General features: G+C 40.0%; 2 pseudogenes; both read left to right on the plus strand.

Moving 5' to 3' along the window:
* Nucleotides 1–451: 451 nt before the first annotated feature.
* LOC104424386 lies at nt 452–3,495 on the plus strand (annotated as a pseudogene).
* Nucleotides 3,496–4,098: 603 nt separating this feature from the next.
* On the plus strand, nt 4,099–16,184 carry LOC120286140 (annotated as a pseudogene).
* The last annotated feature ends 455 nt before the right edge of the window (nt 16,185–16,639 follow it).

The following is a 16,639-nucleotide window of genomic DNA, read 5'->3' on the forward strand; positions in this document are numbered from 1 at the left end:
GCCTCATCGGTGGCTAGGCGAGCCCTGCCTAGCTGTCGGCAAGGCTTGACCGACGAGGGTTGGCTTTGCCGAGGGACGTAACGCTCTGGTGAGGTCGCCGGCCACCGAAAGAAGAAGAACATGAGAGAGAAAGGAAAAAAAAAAAGAACAGAAAAAGGAAAAAAGAAAAAATATTTAATAATTAAAAGAAATTGAATTTGGAACATAATCAATGAGCATGGTATAAAATGTAATTTTATTCTATAATCAGAAATTTTAGAGAATTATCAAACGACTTAAAATGTTTAAATTTTTTTCCTGAGAACAAAATAAAAAATAATAATTTCTGATCAGAATCTATTTTCGGAACAGAATCCTTACTAAACGCGCCTTAAGAAGCCATGGAAGTACCACAACCATGAGGCTTCTCTCTCCATTCGTGGGGTGTGGAAGCAAATCCTTCCTAGCATCCATGGACACCATCCTCGGATCAACGTTCCCTGTTTTCACGCCTCACCTAGCTCTGTGCACACCCAAAACCGTCAGACCCTTCAAGGCCTCCGTCAGATCGCCACCGCCCGGTTTCGACTTCCAGAGCGAGGTTCTGGAGGAGTCTAGGGCTTCCACTGCCTTGTCGCACCCCGAGCTGCTGGACTTGGCGGGCGACATGACCCTCGTGCTGGTCCGAAAGGGGCAGTTCAGCCCAGTCCCGGCTTGGAGGTCGGAGTTCGTGGAGCCGGTGGAGATATGGTTGGTGGGCACCACCCACATCTCACGGCGGTCCGCTGACGATGTGGCGCGGGTTGTCAGGACCGTGAGGCCCGACAACGTCGTGGTCGAGCTCTGCAGGAGCAGGCATGTTTCCACCTCTTTTGTTGTCATTTTTCCTTTTTGTGCTGTCGCGTTGAATGTGATTACCGAGCTGGTTCAGTACTCATATTAATAATTTATTGCGAGTGTAGTGGAAGCACGCAGGAGTTGATTCACTGTGTTTTTGTTTAACCCAGCATAGTTATACTATGAACATGCTTGATATATATTCTTGACATGTTTCTTAGATGCGTAAGCTTCTTAGATGATAGAATGTGGTGTACATATTCAACATTTTGTTTTGATCGTCTAGGAAATATTGGCAGGCTGGGGTTAGACCAGAAATCCTGATGAAAGCAGGAGTTAATTTACCAAGTATTGTGCAGCCACTTATAAATGAATCGAGCTAACGAGACAAATGGGGATTATGTTAGAAAATCTTAGTCGAGTGCAGATATAAGTCGCGCATATTGGTTAGATATGGGACATAATGAAAGTAACTGGTCGATTTTGCTGGCATGTGTGGCCATCATTGAAAGGTTGAAAATTTTGATCGACTGACGCTGCAAGAGTTTAGCATGCATGGTTTCCAATTTGTTGCCCCAAATTCCACAGAGGCATTGGGCGTTTCGAAAATTAATACTGCAATAGTTCATGATGTTAAATCACAGTTACAGGTCAACAACGTGCTCCTTTCTTTTTGCATTTTGCTCTTCCATGTTGGGTATTCGAAAGGAGAGTAATTTTCCATATTTTAACTTCTGAGTTCTGAAACTGAAACCGGCACTTTGAGATCTCATAAACACCAAAAAGTTTGATGTCCTATCCATATCTGAACTCCAGCCAGCCATTGCAGAGCTTTTTTTCTGAGCTGGGATCATGTACAGCTAGTTAAGGAGATCCTAGTCAACAATTACAGTCCAGCATGTTTTCCCTGAGTGGTACCGGGTTTTTTGAAGATGTTGGTCGTAGCATAAACTTGGGTAAGCTCTAGCTTCTTGTTACTTGTTAGTTCTGATCTGCACTTGGAAAATAAACCTCAATTAGATGATCTTTATCTGGTTTCATGACAGGTGGTCAGACAGCCCTAGCATTACGTCTACTCTTGGCAATTTTCTCTTCAAAAATCTCCTCAGATGTCAACCGCCTATTCGGAGATGAGGTAGTGACCTGAAATTATGATTTCAGCAATCGACTCCTCTAAACTCCTATGACATTCTCTCAATTTGCAATTGTTTTCTTTCCTGCAGTTCCGAGCTGCTCGGAAGGTATCTGAAGAAATCGGTGCTCAAATTGTTTTGGGGGATTGGCCAATTGAAATAACAGTATGTATGCGCGAACATCTGGTCTCATAATGTATGAAGAAAGCTTCTGATCATTTAGCTTCTCTTTGTCTTAATAATTAGATTTGGGACAGGATGATTAAGGTCCTACGATAGTTGACAGACAGAAGAATTCATTTATGATGTTTTGTTATTCAGCTTGAGAGAGCGTCGAGTAGTTTGAAATGGGATCAGAAAATAAGCCTAGTGGTCTCTATTTTTCGTGGAATAGCATCACAATCGGATGCATCAGGGAGTAGTCTTCAGGTGCTCTCTCCCTGTCAGGTTTTGGTTGATTTGCATTGTATCATGAGGAATTAGCTGTAATATTCTATGCAATAAAACATTGGTGTAAGATCAGAGTCACTTCATGAGATTCCTCTGCATTGTTTCCTCGAACCTAAATTGGGAGTAAATTTTTCTGGTTGAGGTTTTCTATGTGATACTCTGTCTTTGAAGTCCTCATCTAGGGTGGAAGCTTATATACGGAAAACCATTTCTTGCACAGAATCATTTAGCTGTGGGCAATTTTGTAAGTCTGATTTGTCCACCAGATATATGTGGAGCAACATGCTTCTTCACGAATCACATCATTCTTCCTTTTATGCTCATTCTTCACAATTCACATCCTCCCAGGATGATGATTGAGTTTCTAGAACATCCAACAGTAAACAACTAGTAGTTTCTAAAGCAAATTCCTGGAATTGCTGCAGGAATCAAACACTGGGGATAGCACACTTGAGTTGTACAAGCAACTTAGTTTTTCTTATCCAGCGCTTCTGCAGCCTCTCATACATGAACGAGACACGGTGAGTACACTATCTGTCAACTGAACCGCTACCCTTCTCCAACATCTTTCAGCTTACGTGCAGCGGATCATGTATTACAGTTCACGTGTAGATAAAGGGAAGTGCAGAACTATTCTATTAGAGTCGTCATCGCAGGATTGCTTAAGTTGTGAGCAAGATTACTCATCCAATGTTTGTAGTGCTTTCCATCCACCATATATACGGCAGCAAAGCATTACTAATTAGACATTTGCATTTTTATCTGTTTGTGTTCATTTATGAAGAAAATTCTTACATATGTAGCTTTGCTCAATCAACGTTGTATGCGATCACAGTATCTCGCATGGTCCCTAAAGCGGAGCAAGGCCGTGAACAACTGCAAGAGGGTGGTGGGAGTGATCGGGAAGGGCCACATGAACGGGGTCGCGCTTATCTCGGACCAAGGGAAGTTGCGATGCCGTGATCTTGCAGGGAATAAGGCCGGGGGCAGCAAAACTGGCGGTTGGGTGGAAGATCTCACTAGGAGCTTGATTAGAGATACTCTGTTGGGAATTCTGCTATGGGCATTGTACGAATGGGTCAAAGGTGCAGTATGAAACTAGATCAAAGGATTAGATAATCGACCTCTTTAAATTGAAGACAATAGGTCAATATGTTTGGGAACTTTTTTTATTTTTTATTTTTATTGTTTTGGAAGGATTGTAATTTCCAATTACTTGTGCCTGTATATGTGGCTTCAAAAGGAAACAAGCAATAGTTGTTGGATCAGAGTCTCGTGAAAACTCAAGGGATATTTACACAAATGGTTTTTGAATTTCAGCCTAATGTACAATATCATTCTTGAATAATTATTTTATTAAATGTGGTTCGTAAACTCTTGCTAAATGTAAAATGTTCATGAACTTTTAATTTGTTTAATGTGATTCTTGAAATTTTGTTTAAATGTCCAATTTAGTCCCCTAAATTATATGAAAAATTTAATATTGTCATTCCATTAATTTAAATTAATGGAATTATGATGTTTATATGTAAATTAACCATGTAAGATATTCATTTCAAATTAAGATATAATAATTGATTTCGTTAAATAACATGGATAATTATTATCATTATATTCTAAGTCGGTCTATCTATATGCTGGTTTGAAATAAGTTCATTCCAAAAGCTTGCTCTTTGATTGGAATACCTTCCATTTCATCATGGCTAGTGTTGATGTTTTGCCAGGTCTTGTGTTGAAAAGTTTGAAGAGTTCAGGTTGTACGGAAGACAAGTGCTTCCAACATTGTAAATTTTCATCCGATGGGATGGTCCTTGGAATGCAGGAACCACTTTACCTTAGATGAAAACAATGGGACTGCCAGAGTGATTGTCGAAATGATGTAAGCTTGTGATAGAAGAGGAAAGAAACTCGGTGGCAAACCCATTAAATATCATGGCCATTCAAGTGTGTCTATGGATTTCAGATTTCCACATTTAAATTGATTTCTAGCATTATCAAGTCTATGATGTGTGTATCTGATCATATTTGATAGCATATATCCTCCACATGCATCTAAACTGCTTTGCTTCCATCATCAGGAACCTGTCTCTGTCGCTTTTCTGTGCTCAATCTTGCGGTGCATTTTCATGGGTGGCTATCCTTTTTCATCCTTCTGTACTACAAGTTACCCCTGAGACCAGAAAAGAGAAGTTACTATGATTATACAAGCTCACGGCATGTCTACAGAATCTTGTCCATGATTTCCTGGTTCTGGAGTGCTGTATCTCACAGTCGGTAAACATTGCTGAACATATGCTTTTCATTTTGCTCAAATTTTGAATCATTGGGTGCCACCTTTTATATCATGATTTTAGATCCTGCCTTACCAAGTAGAAAATTGGCTGATAAACTTCCTGTATAGAAAAAGAGTCCTAACTCTGTTTAGTTCATTCTTACTTGGAAATGTTGTATGAATTATGAAAATTGTCTTCACACTAGCCATCATGCATCAGTTACATTACTGTGCATGGTAACATTCCCCGGCCCAAGAATTTCTATTATTTTCTTCCCTGGAACAAAAAAATAATAGAAACCCATTTGATAACGGCAAGTTAATTTTTTGTTCCCAGGAACAAAAAGTTAACCCATGAATGGTTTTGGAATACAAATGAGAAGTAAAAAAAAAAAATTGCTTTTTGTTTCCGGGAATAAGTTTTAGAAATAAGTGAATTTTTTTTCTTTTATTCATCTCTTGCTGCCGCCGCCAACCACCCCCCACCACCGCCGATCGCCGTCGCCGGTCGCCACCGCCGCCGCCGCCAGCCGCCACTGGTCACTGCCGCCGCTGCCGCCCGGTCGTCGCCGTTGCTGCTGCCGCCGTCCACCACTGCCACCGCCGCTCCGCACGTCGCCCGGCCAGAGGTGGCAGCGGCGACCGGCGGATGTGCATCGCTGGCGATGGCGGCGCGACCGCGGACGTGCATCAGCGGCGGTGGCAGCGGATGGCGGTGGCGGCGATCCGGCGGCAAGAATAAAAAATGAATAAATATAAAAGAGAAATTGTTGTGTTACCAAACGCATTTCTATTCTTTTTCTATTCCAAGAGTAGAAATTTTGTATAGTTACCAAATGGGTTCTTTTACTCAGAAATTGTTCCCCGGAATAAAAATAGAAAATAACTATTTCTGAAAAAAAAAAACTCTTCCCCAACCAAAAACCGTTACCATTCGCACCCTAAACCGCCAGTTTATTACATAATGTGACCGCTAATTTGGTGGTGTTGGGAATAACGAATCCCCGAAAACCGGATTCGACACTAAATCGAACCCCTAAAGCAATGCGGAAGACGAAGCCCGGGAAAAACACGTATCACCGATCGTAAAGCACACCACGGATTCGAGCGTACCTTGTTAGCCACAGATTAGACACCAATACCGAAGATCGAGGAAGAAATTCTGATCCGATGATGTCAATTTGCCTTGAAAGGGAAACGGCGCCGCCTTAAGCGTTTGGAGGGAAAGAGAGAGTGAGGAACGTACGTTAAAAGCCAAGAGGTTTGTTCTCTCTCTCTCTCATCCCTTTTATACGTTCCCTTATCAACGGGCCCTAATTCCGTGGGCCGGGCTTTTAGGCCCAATATGGGTGGACGGGCCTTAAGCCCATCTCATATAAAACCATCATCTCCCACTCGCACATGGTGGGCAGAACAGAATTCTCTTTACCTCTCTTCAACATTCATACTGGTGAATAATCCGTGTGACCAGCATACTTTGAGAGCTCGTTACCATACATCTGTTAGGAATATATAGCAGCTCATAATGGGCATCACATCCTGAGTAGATTTAGTATGCAGTACCCTAGATCGATCGATCACATTTATATCTCTCTTAATCTCTTTTAAACAATGATATATATATTATATTCACAATTATGATTATCACAATGACAGTCATAATTGGTTAACCGGTGAATACAAAAACTACAATATGATTATGCAAATTCGATCTTCCTCTTCCCTTCAAACTCTCAATTTCAGTTCAGCTTGCTTTTCTAGAAATGCCCCATTAGATCGAATCAACTCATGACCATTGGCAACATTCTAAGATAGCAAACACTAAATAGAAATCTTGAAATAAGTAAGAGTCATGAGGGGACTAAAAATTGAGGAACTCTTTTCCTCAAGAGCCTCACACGACATAAAAGTTGAGATCAAACTTTTGCCTCTCTTATTGGTCGTCTCATGCATACGTAGTATGAAACACGTATTACGGTATTAACTCCTTTCCCATGGAGCGTATGTCTATTCCTTTCAATACCGTACAGATGATAGTTCAGACATACCCAATGTCTAACTTGAGTTCACTTATCTACTCATTCACAAAATTCATCAGAACTCACATCTGGCATTATAGACAGATAAAGTAAAATATGTGGGGTATTTTACTCTCGGACATAGTAAATATTATGTCATCATCTTAACACCCAGTTAAGGCGACATACGTATTTTAAGCTTGAGCTCTCAATTATCACCTAGATAATAAGCTTAAAAATAGTCTCATCTCTATTTATCACACGGTAAATAGAGGCAATTACCCGTGTGAGTGGGCTAATCTTATATCTGTCCGACATACTTTCTCAAGTTAAATCAAACAAAGATTCATAGGCATTAATGATGAAAAACACAAATTCATCAAATGTGAACACTTCAGGGAAATTATAATCCAGTACATCAGACTCTACGCAATCCTAGAGATTTCATATGGCCACAAAACACATCTCTAGGTATTGACTTTGTCATAAGATCTGCTACCATTCTATGCGTAGTATGTACTCTAAGTTCATATCTTTTCGTGCAATCATATCCTTGACAAAAGTATACTTGGTATCTATATGTTTGGTCTTGCCATGATATTTTGGATCTTTGGTGTACGCTTTTGTTGCTTGCTATATTTTCTGGCACTCTTTGATCCAATAATCTCTTAAGTCTTCTTACTGCTTAATACCACGAACTCAGTTTCCATCGTGGACAAGGTTATACACTTTTGGCTCCAACATCCATTATTGTTGGAGAAATCTTTCAGAATTAACCAACAATGAATCTCAAGATTTTATAGTCTCAAGCACTTCTCAATAACACCTAAATGATTCCAATAATCTCTTTTAAGCCAAACATCTTCTTCTTTATATTGCTGCTGATAATACCACGAACTCAGTTTCCATCGGATGATCTTCTTGATTGATTCAAGGTTATACACTTTTGTTTTCTAGTTGTTTTAAGTGTGTGATCGATAGAAAAATTCCAGTCTCCATTGTTAGTATGGTGCCATTATTGTTGGAGAAACACCTCAAGGAAGATCAACAACTTCATCTCTTTGATCATAGTGGAATCCAGCCAATCGGCATCGGTGAAAAGAGTGGACGTAGGCTTGAATCAAGCCGAACCAATGGCGAGTGTTCAATTCTCTCTTTCCCTTACTCGGTCTTGCGATTGAATTTTCAAGCTGTTGCAAAGTCTCTAATTGTTTAAGTATCGTGCAAACATTTTTTTGTGTATACCTATTCACCCCCCTCTTACTCGTACTAGCTATCTCAATTGGTATCGAGCACTCTTACTTTGTTTGAAGTGTTTTACTTGAAAAAGATCCATGGCTAGTATGCATCAAAGTATCTATATGTTTGGTCTTTCCTTGGATATTCTACATCAAGCAAAGCCTACGAGTCTACAACAAAAAAAGCCGAGTCGTGGAAGAATCAATGAATGTCAAATTCCAAGCCATGATATTTTGGAAAAACTTTTTACTCTTTGGTGTACGCTTTTGAAGAAGGGAAGAAAATAGATCAAAAGCTGTACGAAGCATGATCGGTTCACTTGCTTGGCTATCACTTTAATCTTCTAGGATACTCGTTAACTTTCAACAACAATGAATCTGCAGCTTGAAGAAGTTAAAGTCTAGAGACTCACCAACTCTACTTCCAATAACACCTAAATGATCCAATAATCTCTTAAGCCAAACATCTTCACCCCACAAAGTGAAAGTCATAATTGGAAGAAGAGATAATCGAGGATGCTTATTGAAAAGCACGGGTTACATAGATGACTTCCTTAAGGACAAAAATTATGGGAATGAGTATCTTTTACGAAGAAAATGGAGGAATGGGGATTGCTGAACCTAATCGGATGGATTTGTTTAAATCCAAGGATCAAGAAAAAGTGTATTACCAAAAGAGGGTAATCATAGAAGTGTCGATTTTGACTTCTGGATTCCATCAACTTGAACCTAAGAGAAGTTGAATTTGCTTCAACTTGAGACTTTACGCTCGACTCTAACTCAGTTTTCAAAGACTTAGTGTGTCTCCATCTTATCACAGTGCAGTGACCAAGATCTTGAGACATCGAATATTGAGATGGGAGAAATTCAAAGTGAAATCTCACAAGGTTATAAAATCACTTTTGTTTCTTACTACTCCAACATATGGTGCCATTATTCGTGAAATCCAAGTCTTGAAGATTTCAACCCGAGGTCCGATTTTCTTTTCTCATTCTTTTTAATGATGAAATCAAACATTATTTATTTGACTTTTTGTGGTTATGTTTATTTTTGAGTATGACTTGAGAACTTGAACCTTTTGATGCTTGGCCCAAGTATTGTTAATCAACATTAGCGAATAGCCTTATCGAGTCGATCCTTTTTATATCTTATCTAAGAACGATTGAAGATCTTAATAACTCAGCATATAATCAAGACGTTCTAGTTGTTTTAAGTGTGTGATTGATACCTTAGTATTCTCTTAACGGCTTTCCAACGTGAATTTTCAAGCTGTTGCAAAGTCTCTAATTGTTTAAGTATCCAAACATGGGTTAGCTATCTCAATTATTCGGTAAGAAAACAAACCCAGAGGTAGATTTTCTTTCATTTAAATCTCCTCCCCAATCAACATCGAGAATATTGGTATTTACCCTTTAGATACCTTAGTATTCTCTTAACGGCTTTCAATTGGTATTTAACTACATAACATATATCAAGTCTTGTACACATCATAGCATACATCAAGCTCCCAACAACACTAGCATAAGGAACATATTTCGTTTGTTCCTTCTTTTGTGGAGTCATTGGACACAGTCTATGGCTCAATCCTTCACCTTTTGCAATAGGAGTGTCTATGGGTTTACAATCCCATATCCTTCAATTCAAAGTTGGAAGACAACCAACTCTTGACTTTATTAACAAACTCCATATTACTTCCGGCAATTAGTATATCATCAACATATAATGATATGATCACAAATTGATCCTTGGATCTTTTGATATATGTACATACAATGATCCTCATCTATCATTATTAAGTCATATGTCATTATGGCATTATGAAAATGTATATATCATTGTTTTGACGACTGCTTAAGGCCATATATCGACCCCCAAAGTTGACATACCTTTTCTTCTTGGCCTTTCATTATGAAACCAGCATGTTGTTCCATATATGTTCCTTCCTCTAATTCTCCATTGAGGAAAGCAGTCTTTACATCCATTTGATATAACTCAAGATCCATACTAACCACTATTGCCAGAATTATGCGAATCGAGGTAAATCTCACTACAGGAGAAAATGTTTCTTCATAATCAATTCCTTCCTGTTGATTATACCCCTTCGCCACAAGGCGAGCCTTATGCCTTTCTATCGAGCCATCAGCCTTTCGCTTTATTTTGAGAACCCACTTGTTCTCAATAGCTTTGCGTCCTATTGGAAGATCATCCAGTTCCAAACTTGGTTTGACTTCATTGACTCCATCTCCTCTTTCATTGCATAAATCCATTTTTCCTTACTAGGACAATTCAGAGCCTCATTAATATTTCTTGGCTCATCCTCATCTTGCGGAGTAATCATAAAAGTTTCCCCTTCAATGTCAAAACGTCGACGGGGAATACTTTGGCGACTTGTTTGCCGTATGGGAGATTGTACACTTAGCACATCATTCCCCATTTTGCTCCCACTCGGATTAGATAATGATGATATTTTCTCATCGTGTGGTTGTATTTGAGAATGAGTTGAATTCAATTCATCACTTCTCATATTACTCCCACTTGGACGAACTCCACTAATATCATTATCTTGATCCAAGATTACAAATATGGACTAATCTTCCCCTATTTCGCCCTTCTTAGGAAATTCATCATCTAAAAATGTGACATCTCGTGATTCAAATTCAGTTACACTCCCACTTTCCTGCTCACCTATGAACACATACCCTTTCGAGTGTTTGGAGTATCTCATTAAAATACTCTTCTTTCCTTTGGGACCCAATTTCCCAAACTTGTGAGAGGATTCATTATAGGCAACACAACCCCATGACTTAAGAAAACTTAAGTCCGATTTTCTACCTGTCCATAACTCATATGGAGTGGAACTAACTGATTTGGAAGGCACCCGGTTAAGTGTATAGGCAACAGTTAACAACGCATCACTCCAAAAAGTGATAGGTAAGTTAGCATGCGCCATCATGGACCTAACCATTTCCATTAGGGTTCTGTTTCTTCTCTCTGCAACACCATTTTGTTGAGGAGTTTATGGAATAGACAATTGTCTTTCTATTTCTTTTTCATCACATAATTTTCTGAACTCATCAGATAAATATTCTCGACCTCGATCGGATCTAAATACTTTTATTTTCTTGTCTAATTGATTTTCAAGTAAGTTCATAAACCTTTTGAAACAACATAATACTTCAGATTTATGATAAATCAAATAGACATATCCGAATCGAGTATAATCATCTATAAAAGTGATGAAATGAACAGCCCCATGCCTTCTTCTCACATTCATTGAACCACAGACATCATAATGGATTAAATGCAAAAGAAATTCAGCTCTTTATCTTTTTCAAATGGTTTCCTTGTCGTTTTCCCTACTAGGCAATGCTCACATCTGGGCAAATCGACTTTTTCAATGTTGCCCAATAAGCCCTTTTTTACTAGTCTATTTATACGTTGTTGGCCAATATGACCAAGTCCAGCATGCCACATAATCACATCATTATCACATGAAGTAAAAGACGTGAAACAAGGGAATAACATATTGACATCACCACAGTCAACATTCAGTACAATAAAAACCATCCAGAAAGTGACCACAATAATAATAGTTTGTATCCAAATACAAATCTACATCGCTATTATGGAAGTTCACACATAAACCAAGATTAACCAACACCAAAATAGACACAAAATTTCGACGAATCTCCGGAGCATATAGAACTTCATGTAGGAACAAGGTGCGTCCATCACGCACGTTTAATTGGCAGGTGCCAATCCCTTTAACTTCATCTTTGGAGTTATATCCCACATAGATCCACTTAGTTCCAGTTGGTACTTGTCGGAATTCCACGAAGGATCCTCTATCCTTCGCTATATCGTCTGTTGCTCCTGAATCTACAGTCCACAAAGGATTGGATTTAGCTAATAATGCAGAACTTGACACATTAGCAAAGTTCTCAAATGTACAAGAGGTGTTTACCTTTTTCGGCTCACAACAGTTGCGAGCATAGTGACCCTTCTTGTCACAATTGTAACACCTGACTCTTGACATTTGTTTCGTTTGAGGACGTTTTCCTCTCTTGTGTTGGTTAACTTTTGATCTCTTGCAATAAGGACTTAATCCTTTGCATTCCCACATATTGAACGAATCAATACGCTTGCGCTTAGAGCTCAAAGCCCTTTCTGAGCTAGAACCAGCATTGTAAATTTCTATTTTCGGCTCACATGCCGTCAAGCGGTCCTCTATCAGCTCAAGGTGGCGCATAACATCCTCAAGATCTTCCATAACATGGTCAAGAGCTTCTAGTGCTTCTTGCTTTTCCAGCACATATTAAATCTTCATATTCAATATTTTACAATTGTTGCCATTCACATCAGCAATTACGTTCTTAGTTGCTAATCCATCAATTTGAACACATCAGATATATATGCACGAATAATTAATGCTTATCATTTATGCATCCACTTTGCACAGACCTATCATATCAATGAATAATTTCAAGTAAGGTTTCATAATCAAAAGGTTACTACGTTTCCAATCATCCTCCAAAAATCCTAACTTAAAACTATTATTAATATAATTGTCTTATACAAAATAAATTCTATGAAGTTACAAAAACTTCTATGAACTACCCACAGCTAACTACCCACAGCAATCAGCAATAACAGAAAGCAACAGATAATTGATATCCAATAAAATAATAATGCTTTCAATTAATACAACAATCCATTACACTAAGTAATATATCCAAAAAGAAATATCAACATAGAAAGAGATATTCAACACTAAAAAACATCTCAAACTAATCTAAGAAATAAATAGGGAAAGTCCCTTCTAATCTATCAGTCAAAGTATCTGAGAAAACTGAAGGCACATTTGCCAACCATGGAAAAACTTTTGGAGAGCTCTCATGTCGCCACCAAAGCACATTCACTCTGCGCCATGTGGCGCTTAATCTAAGGGTTGAAGTTTTAGCCAACTCAATCCTATAATGCTCTCTTACAAAAGCTTCCACTAGCCTCCTATAACCCGGGAGCACGTTGACCTCCCATAGCCGATCTAACACTGCTTGCCATTCAGGTGGAAGAGTGTTCATCAAAGCCGGCACCTTCTCAAAATCCGACATGAGATAACCATTCCAGATGATTTCCTATATTATCTGATTGACCCTAACCACGTGTGATACTAAATCACCATCATGCCACCGATAATCAGCTAACTCTTTCATCAACCTTTTCAGTCTAACTCTTCCTTCGTCCGTTCTCGGGATTGCAGGTATCCTTGCATAACGCATCATAGTTCCTGCAACAAATGCAGAACCAATAAATGGATCACTTATAATCCACAATAAACAAAATGGAAAATACATAAATTTTCATGATTCATGCAACAAATGCAGAATAAAAAATAGATTACCTCTAACCCACACAGACATAATTGAAAAAGAAACAAATCCTTCTTTTTTTTTTCTCTTTTTTTTCGATCAACGGTCAACGGTCATCGGTCAACGAGTCAACGGTTAACGGTTAGGTCGTTGGTTGTCGGACCAGTCGGATCGGACGGACCGGTCGGGCCGGTCGAGCCGGGTCGGACGAACCGACCGCACGTGCTGCGCGCGTGCGTGGGCTGACGCGGGTCGGGTCGGCTCGGCTCGCCGGCCGGTGACCGCTCGGCCAACCGTTGTCGGCGCTGACGTCAGCGATGACATCATCCCAGTGGTTACTGACCGTTGGATGACGTCATGCTGACGTCAGCACGTGTCGATCCGCCGACCGGTGTGTGCCGGTTCGCCGCCGGCGTCGCGCACGTGCTGGTTCGCCGACTGGCGCGTGGGACGCGCGCGCTGGCCGATGCCAACGCTTTGGGCGCGTCGCGCCCACGCGCAACGGCTTCTGGCCGCGCGTGTGGGTGCGTGCGGCGTCGCCCAGCGGCGCACGACATGTCGCCGGACTCGCCTCGACGACCTCTTTCACCCAATTCCTTCAGAAATTGATTTCGACTTACGGAAACTCAGAAAAAAGGACAAACAGGGCTCGGGTGTCGGGATTTCTCGCCCCGATCTGTACGGCCGAAAATTTTTGCGAAAAAACAATCAAAAAACATCAAACAGGTCGGGAAAACGTGAACTAGGGCTTTGATACCAATGTTGGGAATAACGGATCCCCGAAAACCGGATTCGACACTAAATCGAACCCCCAAAGCAATGCGGAAGACGAAGTCCGAGAAAAACACGTATCACCGATCATAAAGCACACCACGGATTCGAGTGTACCTTGTTAGCCACAGATTAGACACCAATACTGAAGATCGAGGAAGAAATTCTGATCCGATGATGTCAATTTGCCTTGAAAGGGAAACGGCATTGCCTTAAGCGTTTGGAGGGAAAGAGAGAGTGAGGAACGTATGTTAAAAGCCAAGAGGTGTGTTCTCTCTCTCTCTCATCCCTTTTATACGTTCCCTTATCAACGGACCCTAATTCCGTGGGCCGGGCTTTTAGGCCCAACATGGGCGGACGGCCTTAAGCCCATCTCATATTAAACCATCAGGTGGTTCAATTTTTTCTACATGTTGATGTGGCAATTAATCATCACCCATGCTTACAAATTTCGAACATAGGGAACCGCCTTTGACCTAAACAACTTCCTTCCAATAGCCTCTTTTATTGAATAGAAAAAAGGAGAAACGAAGCAAGACTGTGAATAGGTGGGCAGGATTATCAATAGGTCAGAGAAACTTAACTGAATAGATCAAATGTAACCAGGAATTAGGCTCCATCTTCCTTCAGTTTGTATTCAGAGTTGAGTGTTTTATGTTAAAGCTGACTTCGGGTATCGGGATTCAATCCTGCAAATGCACCATAATAGGAATTCTATCCTCCTCAAGGCTAGCGGTTCAATTTGACTCTCGTTTTTTTTTTTTTTTTTTTTTTGGTAAAGAATTTGACTCTTGTTTTGGTTCCCATTGTCAATCATTTCTCACATTAGGGATAATAATCTCAATTCAGTTGCATCTCCCTAATAGTTGATTATAATGTACCCATATTTGCTTATACTGTTAGGTTACATCCTGCTTCTTGATGTTCTTTTAATGTATTTACATCGACAGAGATGTGGACTTCACAGAAACGCTGGATTATTCATCTGCGGTTTCATTACTCAGGTTTTCTCTCATATTGGCAATACTGAGAGCATTTACGAGGCTGCCAGGGTCATGGTTACAACTCCTCTTATTGCATTTGTGACCATATATATCTTGTATCTCAACTTCTATAAGCTTAATCATGGTATCTACTTTCTAGTTTTTATTTAAATAAGTACTCATTCCAGCACCAGTTGATTCTACAGTTGTTGAGAATGCCCTTCAAGATTGTGTCAGCATGTTCCATGATGCCTGTATTTGAATGCTTGGAAGCCATGCTTTGATGTCCTTATTACCGGAGTTGTTCCACCCACAAGGGTTTTTTATCCTTGAAATATATACATTAATGCCTAGTGCAGTTCCAAGAAATTTCTCGACCTGGGTTCATTGACATGAGGTCAGGAGTACTATGTGAATCTCTGATATGCAATATTCAGAAGCTCATCCCGAACTTTTTTTGGGGGACCGGCTTGCTTGCAACTGTGGCCTTGTATATTTGATCCCCAGACCTGGATTAAAAATAGTCACGGGTCTTCACGAATGCTCTGTGTCTTTGTCACTGAAGTTAGTGGTCATCATTGGCTAACTGGTAGACAACTCAAGATTAATTTTGAATCAGTTTATACAATCGGTGACACCAACCATACGGAAAAGATGTATCAAAATAGTTGCTGCTACCTCCAAAATGAAAAAAAAAAAATTAAAAAAAATGCCTGAATCAAACATTCCTACTGATCTACTTGGTCAAATGATAGCTTGAATCCTTCTCTTGCTCGATATTGGGAGTCTGCCACCAGAAATGGTCTTAAAGATCACTCTATTGCAGTTCTGCACATGAAAGCGTGTGTTGCAATGGCCGTAGCACAGATTCTTATATGGGCAGTATGGGCTGGTGCCACTTGGTAGCTTTCACGCTGGAAATTGTGGGTGTTGATCATGGGTGGAGCTGCATCAATGCTGTTGGAGATGCACGACTTGCCACCTTACCAGGGATATGTAGATGATCATCCTCTATGGCATGCCACTACCATTCCTTCGACATTTCTATGGTGGAGATTCACTGGGGATGATGCCGACTTTAGGACAGCGACCCTCCTCAAGAAGAAGGAACATATAATTTCACAGAAAACATAATTTAACAGACGATGAACTGTCATGACTCATGAGGGGCAGACATATTTCCTCCTCAGTTAAATGTTCAAGCATTGCAGTTCTCGCCAGCAATCCCTTTGCTTGCTTCTCTTTTGGCACCAACTTGTTCTTAATGCGAGATGTGATATCCTTGTAGTGGACCTGATCCTTTGTGTTCTATTTTCCCCCCATCAGAAGAAAACTTGCAGAAGAGAACTTTGATCTGGTAGCTTTAATTAGATTTCCGTCATTTCCATTATTCAGGATACAAGATTCAGATTGTGCTTCCAAGGTTATAGTCCCCATCTCATAAACCAGTTTTGATGCGACTTGCTTCTTGAAGTGCTCGCATCCGTTCTGATGCTTGTTTAAGATTACTTGGAGCAGCAAAGAAGACAGAAGACAATTGAATTCGAAAAACATCTTCTCTCCTTAAAAGATCGCATTGCATTCAGATT

The sequence above is a fragment of the Eucalyptus grandis genome, chromosome 11 (genome assembly GCF_016545825.1).
Source record: "Eucalyptus grandis isolate ANBG69807.140 chromosome 11, ASM1654582v1, whole genome shotgun sequence".
Taxonomy (NCBI): Eukaryota; Viridiplantae; Streptophyta; class Magnoliopsida; order Myrtales; family Myrtaceae; genus Eucalyptus; species Eucalyptus grandis.